The sequence below is a fragment of the Trachypithecus francoisi genome, unplaced genomic scaffold, assembly GCF_009764315.1.
Source record: "Trachypithecus francoisi isolate TF-2019V2 unplaced genomic scaffold, Tfra_2.0 Lachesis_group7, whole genome shotgun sequence".
Taxonomy (NCBI): Eukaryota; Metazoa; Chordata; class Mammalia; order Primates; family Cercopithecidae; genus Trachypithecus; species Trachypithecus francoisi.
In genome coordinates this window covers 20,278,615-20,297,352 of record NW_022681472.1, presented here as the reverse complement: position 1 = coordinate 20,297,352, position 18,738 = coordinate 20,278,615, and the positions used below count along the sequence as shown (strand labels likewise).

Below are 18,738 nucleotides of genomic sequence, written 5' to 3'. Positions count from 1 at the left end.
TGTCCCTGTAGAGTTCTTGAAGTTGAATTTAATCCACCCTATACACAAACAATCTGACAACAGACCCTGACCTACTCATTCACCTTTTTCTGTGTGCTTCTTCTCTAACTTGTCCCACGGACCCCCATAAGCCCTTGGTTCTGCCACTCTGCAGTTCACTCTTGGGCTCCTTGGCACCTCTAGCTTTAACCAACAGTTCCTTCTCTAGTGCTGTTTTGTCCTGGGTCTTTGTTCCCAAACACTATCTGTTGAAAGAAATGTGTCTGCCCTCAGCCCAGATCAAAAGTGACCTGGGCGGCTGAGTCTGTCCATTCAGCTCTTTATGAAAGTAAGACAACTAGACAAAAGGAAGACACCACCCTCCCCATTTTAGCCTGATGACTGCTGGATGGATGGAAGATCTATGGGCAGGAAGAGTGATCTCCATGAAACAGAGTCCAGAACACCCAGAGAGGACAACAACTGCCAAAAGCAAAGACCATGGCTGTAGCCTGATGTCAATAACCCTCTTCCTCCCAGGGGGTGGAAGTTTTGTTTGGTGTATGAAGTCTCATATTTTCGCTGTTGAGGTTGCTGTTAGAAGTCTCCACCAGTAGACTATAACCTGTAAGAAGAACATTATACTCTTATACTCTTTTTTTTTTTTTTTTGAGATGGAGTCTTGCTCTGTCGCCCAGGCTGGAGTGTAGTGGCACAATCTCGGCTCACTGCAAGCTCCGCCTCCCAGGTTCACACCTTTCTCCTGCCTCAGCCTCTTGAGTAGCTGGGATTACAGGCGCCCGCCACCATGCCCAGCTAATTTTTTTGTATTTTTTAGTAGAGGTGGGTTTTCACCGTGTTAGCCAGGATGGTCTTCATCTCCTGACCTCGTGATCCACTGGCCTTGGCCTCCCAAAGTGCTGGGATTACAGGCATGAGCCACTGCGCCCGGCCTATGCTCATTTTTTAAACTTTGACAGGTTATACATAGTGGTTATTCAAGTTATATTTACTAAATAATCAGAGATACACCCAATAATTTATGTTCAAGGATGTCCATCACAGGGTTATAATGGGAAAATCAGAAAATATCTAAACGTTCAAAGACGAGGGAATGTGTAAGGCAATTATGGCATGAGCATAATACAGGGTTATTTTATATCATTAAAAATTATGTTTTAGGAAAACATGTATTAAAAAAAATTCATGACAGACCCCTATATTTGAAAAAGGATACAAAAGTTGTGTACTAGAATAAAATTATGGGGGCGTGTGTGTGTATGTGAGACAGAGAGAGAGGGAGAGAGGGAGAGACAGATAGATAGCATCATATCTTCTATTTTCCCTTCATATTTGGTCTTGACTTTATTCCATGGGGTGATGACAGCCTGGTTTGTCTGGGACACTCCCAGATTATGCTCACTGTTCTGAAGTTATTGGCATTATTAGTAATTCACTCCTACTCACTCTCAGAAGTGTCCTTATTCTCTTAAGAGATTTATAGATTTTAAAGTCACCCTCCAGCCCTGCAGCTAGGGTGGCTAAGCTGTGTGGACTTCAATAAGTGGTCTCTTGCCCTTTGGCTTCTGGCTAGGTTACTCCAGGAGAAACAGGTGATTGACCCATAAGGGGAGGAGAGAGAGACTCCTTCCCACAGTCTCCTCCCTGCAAAGTCATTCTGAACCTACAATATACCTCCATGGAATCAGGCAGGTGTCTTCACAGAGCTCCTCCATCTCCCATCCTGGGAACTTCTCCCTCCCTTCACACTTTCATGTTTCTGGGTACTAACAGGTTCCTTGCTGTTTACATTGTCCCTTCTTATTTCTCTACAACCAGATCACATCTTATAAATAGTGTCTTTCTAAAAAGTGTCCTTAAATTGTCCCCAATGTGTTTTCTTCTGGGAACCTGGTTGATTGACACAGACAGCAACAGAGTTACAAAGACAGAGAGAACAAGAAAAAGGGTTGCCAAAATATTCTCAGTGTTTATGTCCGTGGGGGAAAAAATGTAAGTGATATTGGTAGGGGGAACTTTGTGTTTTTGTTTTGAATGTTTTCTAATTTTTCCTCATTTAGCATGTAATTAGCATTTAGCAAAATGTTGCAAAGTAAGGTACACATTTGTTGAGTAAACTAATGAATGACTGAAGTACCATTTTCCCACCTCTAGAATCAGAGTTTGTGTTCACACTGGATTCATGTTCAAACTAAAATGTGCCAATTATTATTATCATATGTTCAGTTTAAAGAATATTATTATTTATACTTGTCATTTATCAAACCATCGCATGACATTCTGTCTATGTGCATTATTTAATTCCTACAACAACCAAGAGGTAGATGTTATTAATCCTATTTTATAGAAAAGAAAATGAAAACTCAGAGAAGTGATATAACCTGCCCAAGGCCACTTAGGTAATCAGAGGCAAAGCCAAGATTCTAGCCCACCGCATTACACTTTCTCCCATAAATAATATAGACATGAATATAGACAAGTTAACTGGAGCATGGCATAAAATACCTTTGAGAACAGACTGTTCTTTTGTTCTGAGAAAAAAAAAATTAGCCTTTTGATCATACAAATATAAAATAGGAACAGATTCTATTCTCTCTGTCTTTCATGAATGGGCTTTAGCTAGGAGATTTTTGATCAAGGATATTCTTGTTAGTGGTGACCACAGAGCTTGGAGACATGGCCACACCCAAGGTGAAGGAGAAAAGCTGCCAGTTCTGGATTCTTAGAGTCCTATCTACCAGGTAATGCGGTATGGTTTTTGTGCTGTAATTCCCATTTGTTATTTTTTTAAAAAATTTGAACATTTATCAGACATTTAGTGATATTACAGAAACATTGATCATTTTTTTAGGTGTGATAAGTTTGTGATTATGTTTTAAAAATCCCTAGGTTAGGGAGATACATTCTGAAATGTTTACAGAAGAGATAAATCAATGCCTGAGATTTGTTTCAAAATAACACAGGAGCGAGCAGGATGGGTTGTGGGTTGTATGTGGTAAGACCTGCCCATGTTTGGTCCACAAGGTTCATTGTACTGTTCTGTGGGCCACTGCATATGTTTGACATTCTTGTTAATTCAAAAGAGTAAAAAGGGACCCGGCAAGGTCTGAGTTCCCCCTTCCCTTTCAGTCCCACTCAACTGCCCCCCACCCCTGAGAGGTTAACCCCACAGTCTGGGGAGTGTCAAATACATGGTCTTCAGTGTATCTAGTTAAGGGGCATAGTTTGTTCTCACCCCGGCCAAAGAGAATAATCTGTGTCTGTTTCCTCACTTAGGTTAAAGTGAAGACAGAGAAGGCCAGCAGAGGTTGTGGAACAGTGGTCCAGAGTGAGACCACCGGCCAGGGCAGGTGACCACCAGAACCAAACTTCAGAGCACATAAGCATCCCCAAGAATCCAGAGATATGTGGCAGCAGGGACAGCACCGGTGTAAGACTGGGGTGGGGTTTCTGTCATGTTAATTTAAATATAAAAAGGAAATATGACTCCTGTGATCAGTTTTTATGAGTGTATGAATATAGGATACATGTTTGTAATCTTGGCCAATTTCTTAAGTCAAAAGTTATGTACCATTAAGTTTCTTTGATCATTGGGGTTGATAATGAAGCCGGATGTAATCTAGTCTGTTCTATTGATATGTTTTACTATTGCAACACCAATAGGTGGAATTATTATTGCTTTATAGTAGTTGTAACTATTTTTAGGGCAAATACCTATATTGCTTGCTTCTTATTCTCAAAGTTGTCTTGGTAATTTGGGAGACGGTTTTGCTTACCAAAAATTTTTAAATGATTAAGTTATGTTCTAAAATTTTCTTTATTAGTATTTTCATTAGAATCATAATGACTTTCTGATTAATTTGGGGGTAGAATTCACATATTAAAAATGGTAAATCCTCTAAATTCACAAAGTTTGTATTGCACTCAATTTATTCTACTCTTTCAACCTTGCCCAGTAAAAAATTTCAGTTTTCCTCAAATAGTTTCTACACATCTTTGTTAACTTAGTGTTAAATATTTTAAATTTTGTCATTAGGAATAGAATTATTTCTCATGGTGGTAGGTGGCAATTGCTAGTATACAGAAAATGTACTAGTTTTGTAATTACTTCATAAGATGCCATATTATTGAACGTTCATTTTAGTTTTATTAGTTTTTACAGTTGAATCTCTTATGTTTTGCAGAATTAGAAATAATATAAATATGAATTAGCTCATTACAAGTATCTATTCTCATTGCATATTTTTCTTGTCTTATATTAAATAGAATCTTCAGAACAAAATCTAATAATTGTGTTGATAATCAATATATTTCCCTTATTCTTAATGTATAGCAAGTGACTCTAGTGATTACCCATAAGTAGAGAACAACAGTCTAAGATGATGATGCAGGGCTAATCTATCAGGGGATATTGTCCTTTTTCTCCAACTGTATCCTATTTTAATTTGTTTTGAAACACAACATTTTACTTTTGATGACAAAAAAGATCTCAGTATGAGATGAGTGGGAAGGTCCTGAAGAAGTAAAATTTTCTGATTCCTTTAATTACTCCCATATATCCCCACTGAAATTACCAAAATCTTACATATTTATATGTATGCATTAAACTCAAATGAAAAGAGTGTTGCAATACCTAAAAATATATGTTTGTCTTTTCATGTGTGTATGTGAGTATATTGATATTATGAATTTACCATTGTTCTAATTCAGATCTTCATTTTTCCTCACCTAAAGTCAATACATGGTATTCCTTCCACCACCTTATCCTCAACAACCCTGTCCAATTCAACCTTGGTACCAATGTCACTGTTTTATCTTAAATGCAGATTTGGCTGATTTGCTACCCTGATGAAAACCTTTAAGCACTCATCCATGCACAGGGTTAATGTTAAGCTCCTGGATTCAGCATACAGAGCTCTAGGTGATCTGCTCCAGCATCTTGCCTTTGTGTCCTGCTTTGTCCCTACCTCCCACCTGCCCTTGTGCTTCCTAGCACTCACTCCCCTGTCTGGCAGGCTGTGCTTCTGCCCATGCTCTGCTCTGCCTGGAATGCCTTCACTTACTTCCATTAGACTTGGCTGACATGGTACTTCCTTCAGGAAGCTTTTTTTTTCCTCATTTTTTTAAATGAGGAAACTGAGTCTCAGAGAGGTTCAATGATTCTTTTAATGAAATACTATTCCACTATTTTCACAAGCTAGACTTTCCAAATGAATGAGTTTGTCATATTTTCTACTTCCTCATTTTTACCTCTGAAAACATGCATCCTTCACTTTAAGAACTTCTCTCTTTTTATTTCACTAGGAACCCTATTATAGAGACGAAAAGGCTAGCTTTTGCAACCTACTGTCAGATAGCAAGTAGCACATATTCTAACAGTTCCCTCTAAGTGTGTCTTCCCTAATGACAGGCAGACCCACTCTGATTTTAGAACTCTTTCAGTGTCAGTCGCTGAAACAATCACTAAGAAATGCATTCGATAGAGCCTTCCTTTAACATATGAAAGGAAACATATGAAAGCTATCTCTACTAGATAGCTCCCCTAACCAGAGTTCAAATATTAGCAAACTTTATCCATCTGAAACATAGTCAAGGAGCAGAGAACAACCCAGAGTGCTTTGAACAGTTCAGGCACAGGGAAGGAGTACTGATGTACATTCACTTTGCTACTCTATAAACGGCCTTCCTCACTCAGAGCACATTTACTCCTATTTAGCAACTCCTATTTGTTTTCAACAAATCTGTTTCTGTTGTTTCAAAGCCCATTTCATATAAATAGTGGAAAACCACCATAGAGAAAAGCAGTCATTTTCCTCAGATATGGTGGCATGCACAGGAAATGACAATTGAAAGCAAGGGAAGAAAACAGGAAACTGCAAAGGCATGGAAACTGTTAATATCAATTAGTAAAATGTTTAAAGAGACATTTGTCTAGGATCAACACAGTAGATGGTTTTTCAACTTGATATGTTCAAATAAGGCTATGATGAGAACAAGAGCTTCTGACCATTTCTCACTGCTTCAGCCCAGGATCCTGAACTCTGACCCTCACAGGTAAATGACGTGTTGTTTAAATTGCAATTAAGCTGTTTAAGACAAAGTATAAAGTGGATTTAAACAGTCCTGCAGTAGTACAAGTAGAGTCACAGCAGATGACAAAAAGCACTTTAATTAAAAAGGGAAGCAAATAGTCTCAAACCAAAGCTTGTAGTAAGCCAAGCTCTTGATGTTAACTTCACAGGTAAAGTTTTGAACATGGTTTACTTTTCTCCTTTCTCAAGTTTGCCTAAGGCAAAACAGCTTTACTCCTTCATTACTGTCTGCAATAAGTGTGTTGTGTTGTTTTAAAAATAGCTGTTTCATAAGGTGTATACATGTGTTTGAGTATGTGTGTGATTAAGTAATTCTTTATTGTGGCAAGGAGCTACTATCACTGATGAATTGATTTCATTTAGCCAAATTAACTCTGTTAGTTACATGAAAGATTAGGTACTATTACCTTATACTGTTATGCAGAGAGCTACAGAGAAGTACAGAAATGTACATTGAGGGCCAATTACATGTGAAGAACTACTGATAATTATGAGAGCTGGTTAATATTACTGAATTATTAAGTCTGACAGCATAATCCTGCTTTCTGTGTTGCTTAGTCTATTGTACCAGATGCTTAATGCATAGTAAAATGTGGCAGTGTAGTAGAAGTTAATGCCATTCTGCAAAATAAAGAAAGTTTACTGTGTGGAACACAAAATGCAGCATGCAGAAGTCAAAAGTTAGAACTGATTTTAAACAAAAGGGTGCCTGGAAATCTGAAAACTTACTAAACTTCAAGCATTTCTCTTATTTCCGCATGCAGTGGGGGATAGACAGCCGCAGTCACCTTCCACCACAACAGCTGGTTAGAGATTACCCCCTCTCCTATCCCTGTTACTGTCTGGCGAAGTCCATTTATACAATGATATAATAACATGCCTTCCCTCGAATGCTGAAACTGCTGTGTATATCCCTTTTGACAGTTCATGTCCAAATAACGCTCCCACCTGCAAAGGCATTACTTTGGGGCCATGGGTCATTTACCATTAAGCTGACAGTCAGCCCTGGTTCGGTGAGGATGATGATGAGCTTTGTTTTTTAAGTATTCAAAAACAATTTCCACAATGCAGCATCAGAGATAAGTGAGAACCATGCACTTGACTAAATGTTTGGTTTGTTTTTTAAAAATGCTAGTTATAAAATTCATTGACATGAGGGAGAAAAAATCACAAGGGGCATTTATGCATGGTATCCTACAGATGATTATAAAAACTGATTAATATTTTTGAATGTTTAACTCTGACAGTACATTTTTTTTTGTTTTGTTTCTTCTGCTGACTTCAGATGCTTCATGCAGAGTATAATGTGCCTCTAACATTTTCTGCTGTTTTCATGGGTAGAACACAGAAAGTACACGCTATCTGTGTGTGACTATGAAGACATATATAACATATAAGACAAAACAGATGTCTTAAGAATTTTCACTCTCATTTAAAGTGGGTGGAATCCCCCATAGAAAGAATAAGTAGGAGGAAATTTTCTATGACCGGGGATGGCATTTCGTCTCTTAGATAATAAAATGTGTCACTTCTGTTAGTTGGTATAATTAGTTGCAAAGGTGATGAGATATTACGTACCAGATTCTACCCACTCAAACTGAAATTTCAGTTGATATCAAGTCTGGCCAGTGCAGTTTCTTAATATAATAGCTAGCATTTATTTAACTCTTACAATATGTTTAGGGCACTGCATGAACCTTAATCTCCATGACACCCCTGTTAGGTGGCACTATCATTATTATAATAAATCATTATTCTTATTCTACAAATCTTTAATCCAACCGAGGCATAGACAAGTTAAGCAACTTGCCTAATATCACACAGATAGTTAGTGGTAGATTTGAGATTTGAACTTGGGGTATCTGGTTTCTGAGGCCACACTCTTAAAACACATATAAACACCATCACCATGGCCAGCCTGCTCCCAACACCCTAATTCTTCCCTTCTCCTTACCTCCAGCCTGTTATCTAGTACAAAAGTCATGGCTTTAGTTGATGGGGAGAGATAGAAAGCCTGTATCTTCTTGCTTATAGAAGATGGAGATAAAAAATGTGTAACCATAAGATCAGGCAGACATTTTTGTATGCTCTTTAACAGGGGTTTACATTTCATGGCATAAAGGAAATATTTGAGGTAAATAGAGTCTCTTATTTACCAGACCACTCAATTCTACCATCATTAATTGCTGGCTTAGTCAAACAGTCATATAATTTTAATTTTAAAGAGGCTAAGCAACCAAGAAAGCAGAAAATGCTGAGACTAGAGATGTCTGTATTTGATGCCAGCTTATGGAGGTTAGTTTTGCAACAATGACACCATTGGTTATATCAGCATTCATTTATTTTATCTTGAGATAAAATGAAAATAAAACTACAAACAACTTGAATTTGTTTATCTACAAAGTTGGCCAGGTAAGGTGGCTCATACCTGTAATCCCAACACTTTGGGAGGCAGGAAGATCACTGGAGGCCACGAGTTTAAGATCACCAGCCTGGGCAACATAACAAGGTCTCATTTTTACAAAAAAATTAGAAAATTATCTGGGAATGGTGGCATGTGTCTCTAGTCCTAGATACTCAGGAGCCTGAGGCAGGAGGATCATTTGAGCCCAGAAGGTTGAGGCTACAGTTAGCTATGATCACGCCACTGCATTCCAGCCTGGCTGACAGAGCAAGGCCCTTTCTCAGAAAAAAGTTTTAAAAGCCTGTCAAATTCCATGGTTTTAGACTACTTGATGTTTTACTTCCAAATTCTGGAAGATATTTTTAGGCAGAAAAATAAGATTTTATATTAGCAAACTATTTCAAAGAAAGAATAATATTTCCTGTGTATATATAAGGGGCTAATATATACCAATTGTTCAAAAATGCTTTAATATGGTTTATATTATCACAACAACTGTCATCAGAATTTCTTTTAGGAATAGACATGTCTTTCCAAACAAAGACAGTCTTTGAGTTGTGGGGAGAAGGGAGTGGTGAATTACTGAAAGGAAGGAAGAGAATGTATATTGAGAGACAACTTGCAGTTTATCTCAGAATTACATGCCTTACCACCTCCCCTTGTTGCCAGAATGGTCAGTAAAGTATAATAAAACTCAGGAATATTCTATGCAAGGGACTGTCTAGTGAGTGTGAGCAGCGAAGAAGGACTGAGTTTCCAGCTGAAGTTCACATGTTGCAAGCAGAGGCAACTTGAGCCAAAAAGTTGAAGAGACTGGGAGAATGCTTATTCTCTATGAATTTGTAGAAATCTTGAAGATAGCTTTGGATTCCTAGAAGTTTGGGAATTGAGATGTTGAAGGCAATTTCACCTGGAACATAAGTGGTAGAGTAGCCCCAGCCTGATCAAATCTGCGTTCTCTTATTAACATTTGGAAGATGCTGCAATTCGGATAGACAGGAGTCTTTATATTTGGAGGTTTAAGGCACACAGATAAAACAAGCAAGAAGGGCAAGACTATTATTATTCAAGTTCTAAGAAGAAAAAGAGAAAGAATAGATTTGGGGTATTTGAAGATGCCTCTCTATGAGAACTCTTCTCCCCTCCCCTCCTCCCCTCTCCTCCCCTCTTCTCTCCTCTTTTCTTCTTTCTTTTGAGATGGAGTCTCACTCTGATGCCCAGGCTGGAGTGCAGTGGTGCCATCTCGGCTCACTGAAACCTCCGCCTTCTGGGTTCAAGCGATTCGCCTGCCTCAGCCTTCTGAGTAGCTGGGATTACAGGCATGTGCCACCATGCCAGGCTAATTTTTGTATTTTTAGTAGAGATGGGTTTTTGCCATGTTGGCCAGACTGGTCTCAAACTCCTGACCTCAGGTGATCCTCCCACCTCAACCTCCCAAAGTGCTGGGGTTGCAGGTGTGAGCCACAGTGCCTGGCCGAGAACATTTTATTTTCAATATGTCTAGTGATATAGAACACTAGGCCGCGCATTTGACTTTGGGGAAGTGGTATTTTGGAATTCAATAGCATAGTGGTACTCAATGATGACTGAACATTACATTCACCTATAGAGCCTTAAAAAAAAAAAATCCTAAGGCCTGGCTCCATTCAAAACCAATTGAAGCCAATTTTCCAGGACCGGGGCCTAGACATGGTATTCTCTGTGTTGTATTCTAAGCACCAATTGATTCTAATATCTAGTCAGTGTTGAGAAACACAGCATGAAGGAATGTTCTATTAGTACGACATGTTCCCATGGAGCATATTAATTAGGCTTTCTACTGATCATACACTAGCAGTTTCAGCTTCAATTATTTTTTATTGATTAGGTATAATTGTAACCTGGAGAACTAAAACACTTCCCCAGATTGAGAAACTAATTTAAGAACTTCAGACACACCTTGGATTGCTGAAATGTTGAATGCCAACCAGTAGAATATTATTTTCATTAATTTTTGTTACAAAAAAGGGAATTGTATTATGTAACATGTTTGTACATTTAGCTCTTTGATAAATATTTTTTTCTGATAATGCAAGCATTATCTTGCAACTTTGGATCTTTGAATTCCTTCTAAGGTTAAAGAGGGTATAATTGGAAATTTGCACATATGCAAAACGTAGTTTGAAAGTGGATATCTTTCAGAAGCAGATGATGCAAGTGGTAGACTTTGCAAGGAGAAAATAGTGTTTTCTTTAGTTAGAAAAAATTTAAATGATAATGTCCCCACTTTTTATAAACTATATTATCTAGTGCATTATCTCACCAGTTGCCAAATTTGGGATATGGTAACATTCTCAGATGTTTAATCTCTTTTTTCATCTGAGGATTTTCAAGTGTGTTGTGACTTGAATATATTATTTTGAGGTTTAGAATTGGGATGTACTCAATTATATCCAACTAGATGGTAGGCACATTCAGCATGCTGGGAGTAAATATAAGGTACTCCCAATACTTGTAGATAACATTGGTCTCAAATAATTTAGACTAATAAAATATTGGATTATTTAGAAAAATGTCTTACAAATTAAAGCCACTGGCAAATCTTAACTTTAATTTAAATATATATCCAGAATTTAACTACTTCTCACTTCAACTTGCCAGACAAACCACCTGTGAGTCCCTATACATTCTGGCCAGTTACGCCAAGAATGCAAGGCCCTGACCACCCTTCACTCAGGACCTTTCTCAGGGTTGTGTTTGTGATGAGCATCCTGAAGGGTTGGGGCAATCCCACCCCCCAGGACAAAGAGCAGGTTTGCTTATTGCCTATTACTATTATAAAAGAGATGGATTTCCCAAGCTCAGTGTTCCTCAGTTGCAACACATGCCCACCAATCATGTAGCATTCATCTGGGCCTGTCCATATTGCCTCTAAGGGACTTGGCAGGACAAGAGGAACCAACACAAACATAAAGCTCATGCTGGTTGCTATGCCCTGGGTAATAAAGTCCTTTGCCTCTGACCCAGGAGTCTCATATATTCTGCCAGGTTCTGTGAAACAGTTACAGTTTAACATATTAGAGTATAAGTGGAGTAAAATCAAATCCGAGACCCCTGATACTCATCAAATACCACGCTAGCCAAAGACACCATCATCCCTTACCTGGATGACTACAGTGGTTTCCTTCTTGGTCTCTCTACTTGTGGTCCTTTGCCGTCTGTTCTCAACACAATGCGCAGAATGATTCTGTCAATCATGTCTAATTATGTCACTCCTCTTTGTAAAACAGTTCAGTGAACTCTTGTCTTATTCAAAACGAAAGTCACAATTCTAACTATGACCTAAAAGGCTGGACATTATCTCTCTTGACCTCATTTCTTATTACTTTCATCCTTTTTTCTATTTGCACTGTCCTCTTTTCCACCAGACACACTTAGAATTTCCTGAGTTATTCACTAGGTTAGCTCCTTCATTTCCTGCAGGTATTAACTCACTTTCTCAGGGGAGCCTCCTCATCCACCCTCTATAACATTTCCACTGCTCCACTCATCCCTCAGCATTGTATGTTTTATCTTTCGCTTGTTTTGTTTTTTCTTCTTAGCCCTTAAAACTTATCTTTTTTATTGTCTGTCTCCATCATTAAGATATAAGATCTGTAAAGGAAGGGGATTTGCCATTTCTAGAATAGTATCTGATATATAGAAGCAATAAATATGTGTTACATGAATAAATGAATAAAAGGGTCTTGTAAAAGTAACCCAAAAATATTGAATACAAAAGAATAGGAAGCTTATTGAATATCATAATCTAGTTGAAGCAAAAGATGTATTGAGGGACAGTAGATGATTGTTTCTAGAATGTATTGCTGCATTACATACCATCCCAAAACTTAGTGGCTTAAAACAACAATTTATTATTTTTTCTCACAATTCTATGGTTTGACCACCCTCAGCTGGACAGCTCTTGATTGGCATCTCTCATACACTTGTGGTCAGATGAAGTCTGGGACTATAGTAATCTAATGTGGGCTGGCATTCCAGGTGGCTCACTCCCGGGGCTGGAGGCTGATGCTGACTGTTCACTGTGAGCTCAGCAGAGCTTGCAACTAGCAGGAAAGAATGTTCTATTAATTAGTAAGTTGTACTTTACTTTGTTAGAGGAAAAGTTTGTGACGTTTTCCACCTGTCTAGGGCATATACATCCTCTAAACCACCCATTTCCTAATTTTTTTTTCTATACATACTAAATCACATATCTGATTCACTATTAGTACCCTCAATGGAGAGTTCAAGTATTTCAGTACTTGAGAAAGGCAAATTAACACATTGGCATTTGATTTACATATCCACCCTTGTCATGTTATTCAGTGTGAATCCATTCTAGACAATCTGAATTATTCTGATCTGCATAAAATCAAATTTCTTCACTTACAAAACCAGAGCCCAGTGACCCCACTAATAAACTTCCACCTTGTGAGGTGCCATATCAGCAGCCAGCTGATCTTCCTTTATGTCATACTTATCTTACTTCAACCGAAGACTGCAGGAGTTTCAACATGCATTATTTTTCATATAAAGTAGAGAGCATTACTATTGATAACTCTCCATTAAACCTACAAAAAATCTTATTGCTTTAAGTTTTCTCTATATTCAGTATAGACTGTAGTAATGATTTCTTTATATTTTACAAATCTGGTTATGGCACTTAATTTACTTAAAATTTAAGTCTATTGAGTTCTTACTGTGTGCTAGGCATCGTTATTACATGCCTTACATGCATCATCTCACAAGTGGAACCTTTTACAGCAAAAGAAATAAAGCCACAGGAAGGCTAAAGAACTTGTTAAAAGTCACTCAGCTAGTGGTAGATGCTAAATGGCCCTATTTCTTTAATTATTTTCTATAATCTACCTTGCTTTGTAATTTTCTTTTTTTTTTTTTTTTGAGATGGAGTCTTGCTCTGTCGCCCAGGCTGGAGTGCAGGGGCCGGATCTCAGCTTACTGCAAGCTCTGCCTTCCGGGTTTACGCCATTCTCCTGCCTCAGCCTCCAGTAGCTGGGACTACAGGTGACCGCCACCTCACCCGGCTAGTTTTTTGTATTTTTTACTGGAGACGGGGTTTCACCGTGTTAACCAGGATGGTCTCTATCTCCTGACCTCGTGATTCGCCTGCCTCGGCCTCCCAAAGTGCTGGGATTACAGGTGTGAGCCACTGCGCCCGGCTGCTTTGTATTTTTTATTGTTTGAAAACCTGATACACAATTTTAAAGAAAATAAGAATTGACTACAGAAATTTTACATCTGCAATGCTAGTGTCAGCATTTATTGTGACTTTTACTTTATAGGCATATTATATATAAATTGTTATATATCATATAATGTATAATTATTTGTATAACACATATGTGATTATAATATATTTTTAAACTTAAAAGTAGTCTCTAAAAATTCCAAATTAAAGCAAGCTAATTAGAAATTCAGCTTTACTTGCTGGATGTTATTTACAAAACAAGATTACAAAGAAAAAATTTCTAGTATTTCTTCATCAGGGATTATGGTCTTGTGTAAAAGTAAACAGCCAGCCTAATCTGTTGGATTCATACTTTGCTAAATTGGGGAGAAAATCAGCTATTTCACAAAATATATTAGCCCATTTTGTGTTGCTATAACAAGATACCATAGACTGGGTAATTTCTAAGGAAAATAAAGGTATTTCTTACAGTTCTGGAGGTTGGGGAGTTCAAGATCGAGGGGCCCACCTCTACAAGGGCCTTTGTGCTGTTTCATCCCATGGTGGATGGCAGAGAGCATGAGAGGGCAAGAGATTGAGATCATTCTATCAGGAACCAATTTCCGAGGCAAATACTAACCTACTTTCAAATTAATAGCAATAATCCATTCCAGAGGGCAGAGACCTCATGACCTCATGACCCTCAAGAATCGATCATCACAACACTATTGCATTGGAGATCAAGTTGCCAACACATGAGCTTTGGGGGACACATTCGAACCACAGCACAGCAGTTTAATTTAGCAAAACAGTTGATTAAACCAGTTACTTAGTTGTAGTAAAATATAACTAGGTGGCATGTGCCTGTAATCCCAGCTACTCTAGAAACTGATGTGGGAGGATTGCTTGAGGCCAGGAATTGCAAGCTGCAGTGAGCTATGATCTTGCTTATGAATAGCTACTGTGCTCCAGCCTGGGCAACATAGTAAGTCTTCATTACTAAAATAAAAAATAAATAAATAAAAGTTTTTAAAATTACACACACACACACACACACCCAAGCTTGCACACATGCATGCACACACACACATATCGGCTGTTGGAGTTGATATTATCAGTGCTGTTAGAAGTCTTGGCCTCTGTGTTTGGATGGAATTGGATAAGAAGACCTGTTTGATGTTAGGAAGCTCTTAGAATTCTTTCGCTGATCTAGATGCTCTGATATTAGGTTCATGAGGGGCAGGGGATTTCCCTTGAGGTAATGTACCCAGTCATACAAGATTCATTATTTATAATGGTATTTAGAGTTATGTCCTACTTCCAAAAAATTAAAAGGTTTTTTTAAGTTACAATGTCAAAGTGCAGTAACACAATTTTCACTAAAATTAAATGAAAAAGTACATGGAATCTTAATGTCTACCGAAGACTTATAGCAATTATCCCTTACTGACAATTCGTTGTTGAGCATCTCATTTAAACTTATAGGAACAGTTTAGTTGCCTGTTTTACCTTTCATCTTTGAATGAGAAGCATTATTTATATGCATTTCCATAGATATAACTGTTTGAAATAGCACTGTTTTAGTAGGATTTCTGCCTCCATATGGCTGAGATTAAAAATGCATACAACTACACATCTGTCAGATGTAACTCATTTTTTAATGAGGCTTCAGAATGCTAAGACAAGTTTCTATGTGCTTGTTTTGCTGTGTGGCATCACTTCTCTTATGAGCTCAGTATAGTGACCACTTTATTTTCCTTTTCTATTTTCTTTCATTTATTTAATTAATCTGTAAAAAATCTAATACATACCTCATGCTCTGAACTACATGACATATATAAACTGCATCCTCAGTTGCTAGTTTGCCTCTTCCCAATTCCCCCAAAGTAACCACTTTTTATAAAAAACTGACTACTTATCAGTTACTGGGTAAAAATCAATTACTTGAAGATGCTCAGAAGAAAAGCATAAGAATAACAAAAATCCTCAGAGAGATCTCATATAGATTTCATTTTATCCATGAATGCACAGTGTATTTAAAGAATAAGGGATTCTATGAGCAGTTCAAATACACAGTACATAAAGGCAAGTGAAAACTTCATCTTTGGTCAAATCTACATAGAATGATTCAAAAATAACACTGGAAAGGGTTTAAATCTCTTTTCAGAAAAGTCTTCCTCCACTGAGTGGCCAGTGCTTTGTGGAAATTGGGGAAAACCCAAGGAAGAAATACATGAAAATTAATTGCTGTTCTTACACAAATCACATAAATCCCTTTGCATGAGGATAAAAAACATGATATAAACAAATAGTTTTTACATCTTCCTCTCCTCAGCCATACTTGGCAGAGATCTTCATTCCAATGGATGTGGATGAGTCAGCCTAGCTGAAAAATGTGCTTATTCTAGTCCCCAGTGCCCACTGGTGGAAAATCTGTGTGCGGCTGACTTTCATTATTTTCATGAAGACGAAAAAATGACTGTTTCCAAGAGATTCAATAAGGGATGTGCTATGTAAAGGCTATTTAAATTCAAGTACCTTTGTCCTTCTTGCTGAGAATTGACTGTAACCTTTTCACTTTGCCATTTTAGGTTTTATGGGAAGGTTCTCCCTTATCACACTCAACATGTAATTCATGCATGAAGAAGACAACAGAACAGAAAGTAAAAACGCAGTAGTCCCGATTGGCAAATACTACACCCCGGGGCAAATCTGGGTTGTTAGGGGAAGCTTCTCCCCTATCACACTCAACATTTAGTTCATTCATGAAGAAGACAACGGAACAGAAAGTAAAAATGCAGTAGTCCTGATTGACAAATACAACATCCCGGGCAAATCCAGGTTGTGTTTAACACCTGGCTCTTCAGGTATGAGTATACACAAAGAAATTCAGCTTTTGAGTCAAGGAAGGTCCAAAGTGAACAAGACACACCTTCATGGAGCATCCGTTTTACTCCTAAGGGCAGGTAGAGGCAGAAAACCATTTGAACCGACAAGATATTTAAAACATTATATTAATACTACTAAAATTTTTCTTGATTTTGACATTAAAGCATATTTTTTTCCTTTTTTTCTTTTATTTTTTATTTTTTATTTTGAGACAGAGTCTCACTCTGTTGCCCAGGCTGGAGTGCAGTGGTGCAATCTTGGCTCAAGGCAACCTCTGCCTCCTGGGTTCAAGCAATTCTCCTGCCTCAGCCTCCTGAGTAGCTAGGATTACAGGCATGCACCACCATGCCCAGCTAATTTTTGTATTTTTAGTAGAGATGGGGTTTCACCATATTGGCCAGGCTGGTCTCGAACTCTTGACCTCGTGATCCGCCCACCTCGGCCTCCAAAATAAAGCATGATATTTCAAATAAACATTTTTGTTTCAGCTCCCCGATTGAAGACCAGGCTTAGACCACATGCAGGGTAAACTTTTGTCTATATTAGTGAGAGTGCTTTTGTAGGAAGGTTTAGGGGAAGGTAAGGAAAGACGGTGTAGAAGGGAGGGGAAAAAAGGGAACTTGTGCATAAAAACATAGACAGTTCCAAAGGACACCATGTGGGAAGCATTCACAGAGGATCCTGGGGCTCAGGGATTAGAGTTTAAGGCAAGCAGAACCTGGGATCAAAAGGGAAGAAGAAAGGTACTAGCAAAATGGAGGCGTAAATACCTAGGATTGTAAAAGAGCTTTGCAAATGACATAAAGCTATCTCAGTTTCTTATTGCTGCTGCCACAAATTATCACAAACGCAGTGACTTAGAACAATACAAACTGACTATCTTACAGTTACTCAGCTAAATCAAGATGTTGGCAAAACTGAGTTCCTTCTGGAGGCTCTGAGGGAGACTCCATTCTTTGCCTTTCCCGGCTTCTAGAGGCTCTCACACTTGGCTGTGGTCCTCTTCAATTTCCCAAGCCAGTACTAGCATTACCCTGACCCATGTTTCCATCATCACATCGCCTTCTCTGACCTCCCAAGTCCCTCTTTCATTTATAAGGACCCTTGAGATTACACTGGGCCCAACCAGATAACCCCCCACCTCAAGGTCCATGATTTAGTCATATCTACAAAATCCCTTTATTCATGTAAGATAACACATTCGCAGGTTCCAGGGATTAGAGTGTGGGCATCTTTGGGGGATCATTTTTCTGCTTACCCCACACAAGGATTTGGAAGGTAGACTGGGGATACTTGAATTTTGACACTGGAAACATTTGAGGCATTAACTTGCTCCAACACAGCAATGAGGTCTGGCAGGTCCGGAAGTATTAGGTAAATTTTACAAGGGGAAATACTTAAAGAGCCACATCTGCGTTTTCTTTTACCCAGACTACATGCCTCAGAACTACGGTATTTTAAAGATCCTAGGACAATGTTTGAAACCCCCCATAAAACATATATATATATACACACATATATATATATACACATACACTTTTATAAAGTATATACACTTTCAAATATGAAAAGAAAACCTAAAAATTAATACATTTTGATTAAAAGCCAATAAACTATAACATCCTGTCAACCTCATTACATATTTCTTAAATTTAGAATTCAAAGAAATAGAGTAACATTATAAATAATTTTTAAGTTTGATTTTGTTACTTCTCAAGAATTCCTAAACGGTAGAATGATGGCTGATAAAACATATGCAATAAAAATTTAAATAAATTTATTGAAGCAAATAATTTCTAAAGCAAAATTATAAAATATTTTCCATCTTCACAGCAAAGACTTCACAACAAAAACTTCACTATTTTTATGGTGAGCTGTGAATGTGTTTTAATCTCTTTAATATGGTGAAGGGTGGATATTCCCAAAAGAAGAGTGCCTAGGGCCTTGCATGGTCTTATAGCACACACAAGAGGCAAAACCAGGGCTCATGACTAGACAAATGGGTGATGGAGATTTTACCAATGGGTGAACTCTCTGAAATGAATCTTTGATGCAACAGATATGAGGAAAATCTAACTCCATCAGCTTCCTCCAACCCATGAAGTTGTATAAAAGGAATTAACTCTAGCTGTCTAAATAAAAAG

General features: G+C 38.0%; 1 long non-coding RNA gene across 2 annotated transcripts in view; it reads left to right on the top strand.

Annotated features, from left to right (window-relative positions):
• Positions 1-5,926: 5,926 nt before the first annotated feature.
• The window catches only part of LOC117078927, a 51,943-nt gene continuing 39,131 nt past the window's right edge, over positions 5,927-18,738 (top strand). For both annotated transcript variants that reach the window (XR_004435201.1, XR_004435202.1), the window contains exon 1: positions 5,927-6,054. This is a non-coding gene — a long non-coding RNA (uncharacterized LOC117078927). The remainder of the gene's footprint in view (positions 6,055-18,738) is intronic.